We start from the raw sequence: 7,240 nt of genomic DNA, 5'->3' as shown, positions 1-7,240 counted from the left end.
ATAAAGATAGAGAGGTGTGGCTAAGTAGTTCCTCTTGACAAAATCTTACATTCTTGATATTTGAGTTTGAAACAGACCTATGGTTTGGTTACTAGTAAACTTCAGATAAAGGACCACTTTAGTTGGCATGTTAACGACTAAGAATACATTTGGTTGCTTATTTTACCTATACTGCAATGTAAATCAACTTCATTTGTTATTCAATAATAAACCAGCATTTTTTGGTGACATTTTCCAGTATTTCTGTGTTCAAATAAATATCTTTATTTGATGATTTGAGGTTGTTTACAGTGCCATTTAATTCAAGTAAATACATATTTATATCTACTGACTATTCTAGTCAATAAATCTTGCCACTAAAAAAAATCTTTGATGCAACTAGTTACCATTAAAAAAAAATTTTTTTTTAATGTTTATTTGAGAGGGGCAGAGCATGAGCAGGGAGGAGCAGAGAGAGAGACAGAGACAGAGAATCCAAAGCAGGATGTAGGCTCTGAGCTGTCAGCAAAGGGTCCCACTCCGGGCTCAAACTCAGGAGCCGTGAGTTCATGACCTGAGCCGAAGACGGATGCTTAACTGACTGAACCACCCAAGTGCCCAGTAACCATTTTTAATAAGTAAAAAGTAGGGGTGCCTGGGTGGCGCAGTCAGTAGAGTGACTTCGGCTTGGGTCATGGTCTTGCGGTTCGTGGGTTCATATGCCACATTGGGCTCACTGCTGTCAGCACGGAATTGCTTTGAATCCTCTGTCCCCTTCTCTCTATACCTCCCCTGCTTGCACTCTCTCTCTTTCTCTGAAAAATAAACTTTTTTTTTTAAGTAAAAAGTTAAACATTAGGGGGTGCCTGGCTGGCTCAGTCAATGGATCTCAGGGTCGTGAGTTCAAGCCCCATATTGGGTGTAGAGATTACTTAAACATAAAATCTTAAAAAAAGCAGAAAATTAAATTATAAAATGGGGAAAAATACAAGGATCCTAATGGAAATTCTTCCTAGCAGGAGAGACAATATTTCTCATCTGTCTCTGCTGATGGAGAATTGCAATATATGTGACTAGCATTACTTACACAGTCCAAACTGAACTTCTTACATCCCACACCCTAAAACGGGTCTTTCCACAATCTTCTCTATCACAGTTAATGACGGTTTTATCCTTCTGACGGCTCAGGCCCCAAACTTTGGAGGTTTGGGTCCCTTGACAAATTCTGTTGTCTTTGTATATTTTCAGAACTTGACTACCATTCAGTATTTGAAAGGGCACTCCTTGATTTCATGGATAATTGCAATGGCTTCCTGGTGGACCTTCCTGCTCCTGCTTCCTAACCTCCCATGGTTTATTCTCCAGACAGCAGTCAGAGTGATTGTACATAGTCTTGAGCATACTTAAGTACTTTCAGTGTCTACTAAATCCTAAGCATTCTTCCTGGTGTTTGGGCTTACAACACAGGAAACAAAACAAAGCAATCTGGTTTTTTTGGAATTCTAGTGAAGGGACACAGGGAATAAATGGTGAGCATAATAAATTCTATGATTAAGAAAAACACCCTGATGATATGTATAGAAAAGATATAAATCGGGCTAAAGAATTTGGGAGCACTGGGGTGGAGGTGAGGGTGGCACATTTGATTTCAAATAGAGTGATCAGTGTGGATGTCTTTGAGAAGGTGACTTTTGAGCAAATACTTGAAGGGGATGCAAGAGGGAAGTGTGTGGCTACTGGAGGAAGAGCGTTCAAGGAAGGAGTTTAAGTACAGGGTAGAACTATAATACTTGGCAAAAATCATGTGGAAGATGGGAGAGCTCAGTGGTTATAGTTGAATTATTCTAAAGTCCTTGTATTCCTGGAAGAAGGGTAGAAATACGGAGTGATTTTGACTTTATTAAGTGATACATACATGTTAAACATTAAAAAAAAAAAACTATTAAAAAAAAAAAAGAATACCAGACCAGTAGAGGGAAAACTATTTTCTCAGCATTTCTAGGACTTCATTCTATTGTCTCTATGTATATTTATCTTCATATTCCAATATTTAAATACTAAGTCTCAACACAGCATCCAAAGTGATCCTACTAATATAAGTCAGATCACTCTTTTCAAAACCTTCCAAATGATGGCTTCCCATGGCACTCAAAGCAAAATCCTCACCGGCTATCCTCACAGATGAGGGAGCATAAGGCAAGCTGACGTCCCACAATCCCACCACCAACTCCCCCCCCCCACCTCCCCCAGGTGGGAAATGTGGGACATTCCTCAGGTACTCCTGGATGCCCAAGAAGCAAGGAAAGGGAAAAACCAACAGAACTGATAGAGATCGTGTTCATGTAGCACAAGAGTCCCCATCAGTTTACAAATATCTTAGTAAATTATAAGAAAAAGGCAATCTTATCAATAGCCTAGCCTCCAGAAACCTATAGACTCAGTTTCCTGGAGCCCTAACATCACCCACCCCACCCATCACAACTCCCCTTGATGTGGGGAACAAAGGCAAAAAGGAAATGGTTGGAAAATTAAATTTCTTTATAACCTGCAGCCCATTGACAAATACTTGAGATAGGCAGAGTATAACATTTCTCCAGGAACTCCTTATTATCTTATTGTTCATGGTTTGCTAGAGAAAACAAAACAAAACAAAACACTTAAGCTTGACAATAGCTAGGCTTCCAGTATCTTTTGAGTCCTCTTAGCGTATGAATGTCCTTTTGGAAACTTCTTGCCTTCACCTCTCCCAACTCCCAAGTATATAATCAGTCACTCCTCACAACCCCAGTCCAGCTCTTTCTGCTCACTGGTCCTGTCTTGGTACTTTAATAAAATTGGGGTGCCTGGGTGGCTCAGTCAGTTGAGCATCCGACTTCAGCTCAGGTTATGATCTCGCAGCTCGTGAGTTCGAGCCCCGCGTCGGGCTCTGTGCTGACAGCTCAGAGCCTGGAGCCTGTTTCAGATTCTGTGTCTCCCTCTTCTCTCTGTCCCAACCCATTTGCATTCTGTCTCTGTCTCTCTCAAAAGTAAATAAACATTAAAAAAAAATTAAAAAATAAAATAAAATCAAGATGGGGCGCCTGGGTGGCTCTGTCGGTTGAGTGTCCGACTTTGGCTCAGGTCACGATCTCGCAGTTAGTGAGTTTGAGCCCCAGCGTCAGGCTCTGTGCTGACAGCTCAGAGCCTAGAGCCTACTTCAGATTCTGTGTCTCTCCATCTCTCGGCCCCTCCCCTGCTCATGCTCTGTGTCTGTCTCTCAATAATAAATAAACGTTAAAAAAAAATTAAAAAAAAAAAAACTTAAAAAAAATAAAATCAAGAATTCCTTCTTGGCTTGGGCTCCAGACCCCACCGCTCCAAAACCACATCACTCACTGTAGCCTTCAAGGCCCTAAACAAGGAGACCCTTTTATGATCTCACCTCCAGCTTCTGTTCCCTTCCTTTTCACTCCTCTGATACTTGGGCCCCCTTGTTATTCCTTAAAAGAGTGGAAGGAACTGATGCCTCAGGGCACTTGCTCATTTCTTTTGCCTAGAACCCTTTCCCCCAGAAAGCTACATGACTTGTTTTTAACCTCTTTCAAGTATTTTCTCAAATTTCATCTTTTCAAAATACCTCACAGTGGTATTTTACATTACCCATCCTACACCTATCACTTCCTATTGTTTTTTTTCTGCCTTTATTTCCCCATAACCCTTATCCTCATATCATATGTAACTTACTTATTTAGATTATCACTTCTCCCCTCAATTGAATGTAAGCCCCATAAGGCAGGGATTGCTTATTAGTATTATTTTTACTACTGTATCCCCAGCATCTCAACAGAGTTCCATATTCAATGAACAAATTAATAAATGAATCCGATAAGATTCCATCATTAGTTCCTTTTATGAAGTACTCCAATTAGAAGGAATTGTCTGTCATTAAATTACCTCATGTTCCTATATCTTATTACTTTCTCTTTTCCCCTATTAGTCAGGGTTACCAGAGAAACAGAACTAATAGACATATATTCCCACCCACTCCCTTTTACACACACATGTACACCCATAGATTTTAAAGAAATTGGCTCATACAATTGTGGGGGCTGAAAAGCCTAAAATCTTTAAGGCAAGCTGACAAGCTGAAGATTCAGATAAGAGTTGATGTTGGAGTCTTGAGTCTGAAGGTTAGAAACTCAGGCAGAATTTCTACTCAGGCAGAATTTCTATGTTGCACTCTGGAAGCAGAGTGCTCTGGGAACCTTCTTTTAGGTACTTATGGAGGCTTCACCACAGAGGCATGATTGATAAACTCCTTGGACTTGGATGATTTATTCAACTGGTAGCCCCCGTCCCCTTTTAGAAGGCCTGAGGGTGGGACGGAAACTTTCAACTCTAATCACATGGTCGGCTTCATTGGCAACTGCCCTCCATTCTTAGGTGCTTTCCAAGAGTCACGTCATCACCATAACAAAAGAAGTTTCCTTGTACTCACCATTTAAGAAAATTCCAAGGGTTTTAGGAACTCTGTGCCAGAAACCTGGAGGAAGATCAAGTATATATTTCTTACCATAAATCATAGTATCACAGCCTCCCCTCTTTTCAAAACCCTCTAATGACTTCCTGTCACATTTATAAAATCCAAATTCCTAGGTTTGGTTCAAAAGGCACTACATAATCTGACCATGGCTAATCTCTGCCCCCTATTCTACATTCTCCACTGGCTCCCTTGGCTTCAGCCACATCCATCAGCTTGGCAAGGATGCTCCACCCACAAGCATTTTGCACTTGCTGTTACTTTTGTCTGCAAAATTCCCCTCAATGAAGCCATACATGATCCTACAACTTCTATCTTTCAGTATTTATCCCACTGTTTATCAGTGTTTACATTTTTCTTTATCACATTAATTGCTACTTGCGATAATAGTCTTTATTTAATGTTTATCGCCTCAGATTTTAACCTTCACTGAAACAGTGGTTTTATTTGCTTTATTTCTATATCTATAGCACCTAGAGCAGCTACTGAACCCACATGCCTTCAATAAATGTTAATTGACTGAATTAATGAGGAAATGAGCACTCCTTAACTTTCTAATAATGTATACAATTTTAAGCTATCTTATTCATCATATACATACTAGAGGCTCAATAAGTATTTTAGACTCAATTTAAAAGGCAATACTAGGTTGGCTTATAGACTTTACTTTTTCTAACACTGAATATATTTGCAGATAGTAGGTGTTCAGTGGTTGTTTGCTGACCTTCAAATGCAGGTTACTTTGGATCTGTCAATAACATAGTATAACATATGGTTAACATAGTATAACATATGGTTAATGTAGTATTGTTTTGTGTATAAGGAAATTAACTGTCTGTAATAGCAACAGAACTTTTGTGAGGAACTGTTTTGAAAACTGGCAAAAAAGTGCAGTTTATATGTAGGGGCCAAAGGCAGGCCACCCCAAAATGTGCAACTTTGTTATATTGATTATTTTAAATAAAAGTTACTTAAGTAGTTAATGCAAGAGAGCACTCTGACCTGCTCCCTGCTTTGTCTCCTCTAAGCAAGAAATAAACTTCCCATGTGAAAGGTACTGTTCCTATACCAGGATGTAAGGTGACATCCTTATCCCCAGAGAAGAAATTAAGAGCCTAGAAGGGTATGTAAACAACCCTTGTTACTTTTTATTAATTTACTACCCCAGAGCAATCTGTTTAGAATAATTTACTAAACTCCCCAAATTCAGCTTTCTTTGTTCTTCGTTTTGTCAATTCTTCAGATTTATTGTCTCTTTGCATCCAAAAATATAAAAACTGCCTGCTTTGGTCATTTCTTTAGGTCAGTTTTATTATTGGACCCCTCCGTGGGCATACCTTGCTTGGAACCCAACAAATCTCTCAAACCAGAACTTTCCTTTTATTGATGAAGGGTTGATGCCCATAGACATTGTGTGCAGAGCAAAAAATAAATGAAAATTTCCTGATTCCTAGTTTTGTTCCCTTTCCATTGTATCGGTATTTTAATTTATATCTCCCTATATCCAAATATCTATGTACCTGTATGTATATATCTCTCTATAATACTATATTGCGTCTTGTCTTTTTAAATAATTGCAAGTTCTGGGACGCCTGCGAGGCTCAGTCCTTAAGCGCCGACTTTGGCTCAGGTCTTGATCTCTCTGTTCTTGAGTTCCAGCCCCATGTCAGGCTCTGCGCTTGCAAGCTCAGAGCCTGGAGCCTACTTCAGATTCTGTGTCTTCCTCTCTCTCTGCCCCTCCCCTGCTCATGCTCGGTCTGTCGCTGTCTCTTTCAAATAAACATTAAAAATTTTTTTTTAAATAAAAAAATAAATAATTGCAAGTTCCTTGACAGCGGGCATTATAACATAATTTTTTCCCCTCATAATATCTCTCTAGGATCTGAACTCCTGGTAGAGGCTGTATAAAATTTGTTAAAGAGAACTCACTTAAAAGAATTATTATATACAACACCCGTGGTGGATCCCGGCTGGGCTTTGGTCCCGTCTCTGCGCCTGAGAAGCCCATATATAAGTGAATCCTCTTCCACTTCCCCGCCGGGATTTAGAGGCACCCTGGAACTGGTCCCCGGATGAGACTCGGAGGCCCCCACAGGATTTCAGCAGCTCGCTCCCCCAAGTACCTCTGCGGGGTCGCTTGCTTCGCTGGCCGGGTTGGCCGAGGAAATACCCCACTCAGTATAGGGCAAGAGGTGGCGTGGAAGGAGCAAGGGATTTGGGCCGATCATCTTTTCCCTGCATTTGAGAAAGGGTTTGGAGGCCCAGCAAGGGGACGCCAGTTGCTAGGCAACCTGCAGACGCGGGCCTGGGCTTGGCAGAGTGTACTGGGAGCTGTGCCTTTCCAGCTTGTCTCAGCTGTCTCGGGGGAGTTCTCGATGGAATCGCCCCGTTGATACATACCTTTGCCATCCTTCCCACTCTGGACCTGCTCTTTACCTATCTTGTTGGGTCAATTCAGGTTGGCTGTCGTTGGCTGGTGTCACACCCCAGTCCTTGAATCTCCGATAGGAAGAGGGCGGAGCATTAGTTCAGGTACTTTGCGTTAATGCATAATCTTAACCTTTGTGTGTGTGTTGGGGGGGAGGGGTGTACCGACAATTACTGTTTGAACTTAAGAATGACGCCAGGTTCATTCAGATACTTGGGTCTCTTATCACCTGGGCTCCAAGGTAAACTTGGTCCTCACTTGCATGGAGATTAAATACTAAATCTTTTCATCTTTTTCTTCTCTCCTTGATTATG

Source organism: Lynx rufus, unplaced genomic scaffold (assembly GCF_022079265.1).
Source record: "Lynx rufus isolate CCGP_SWC_20201006 ecotype Redwood Valley unplaced genomic scaffold, mLynRuf1.p SCAF_7, whole genome shotgun sequence".
Classification (NCBI taxonomy): domain Eukaryota; kingdom Metazoa; phylum Chordata; class Mammalia; order Carnivora; family Felidae; genus Lynx; species Lynx rufus.
The sequence above is the reverse complement of the archived record's forward strand: the minus strand, read 5'-3'. Positions refer to the sequence as shown.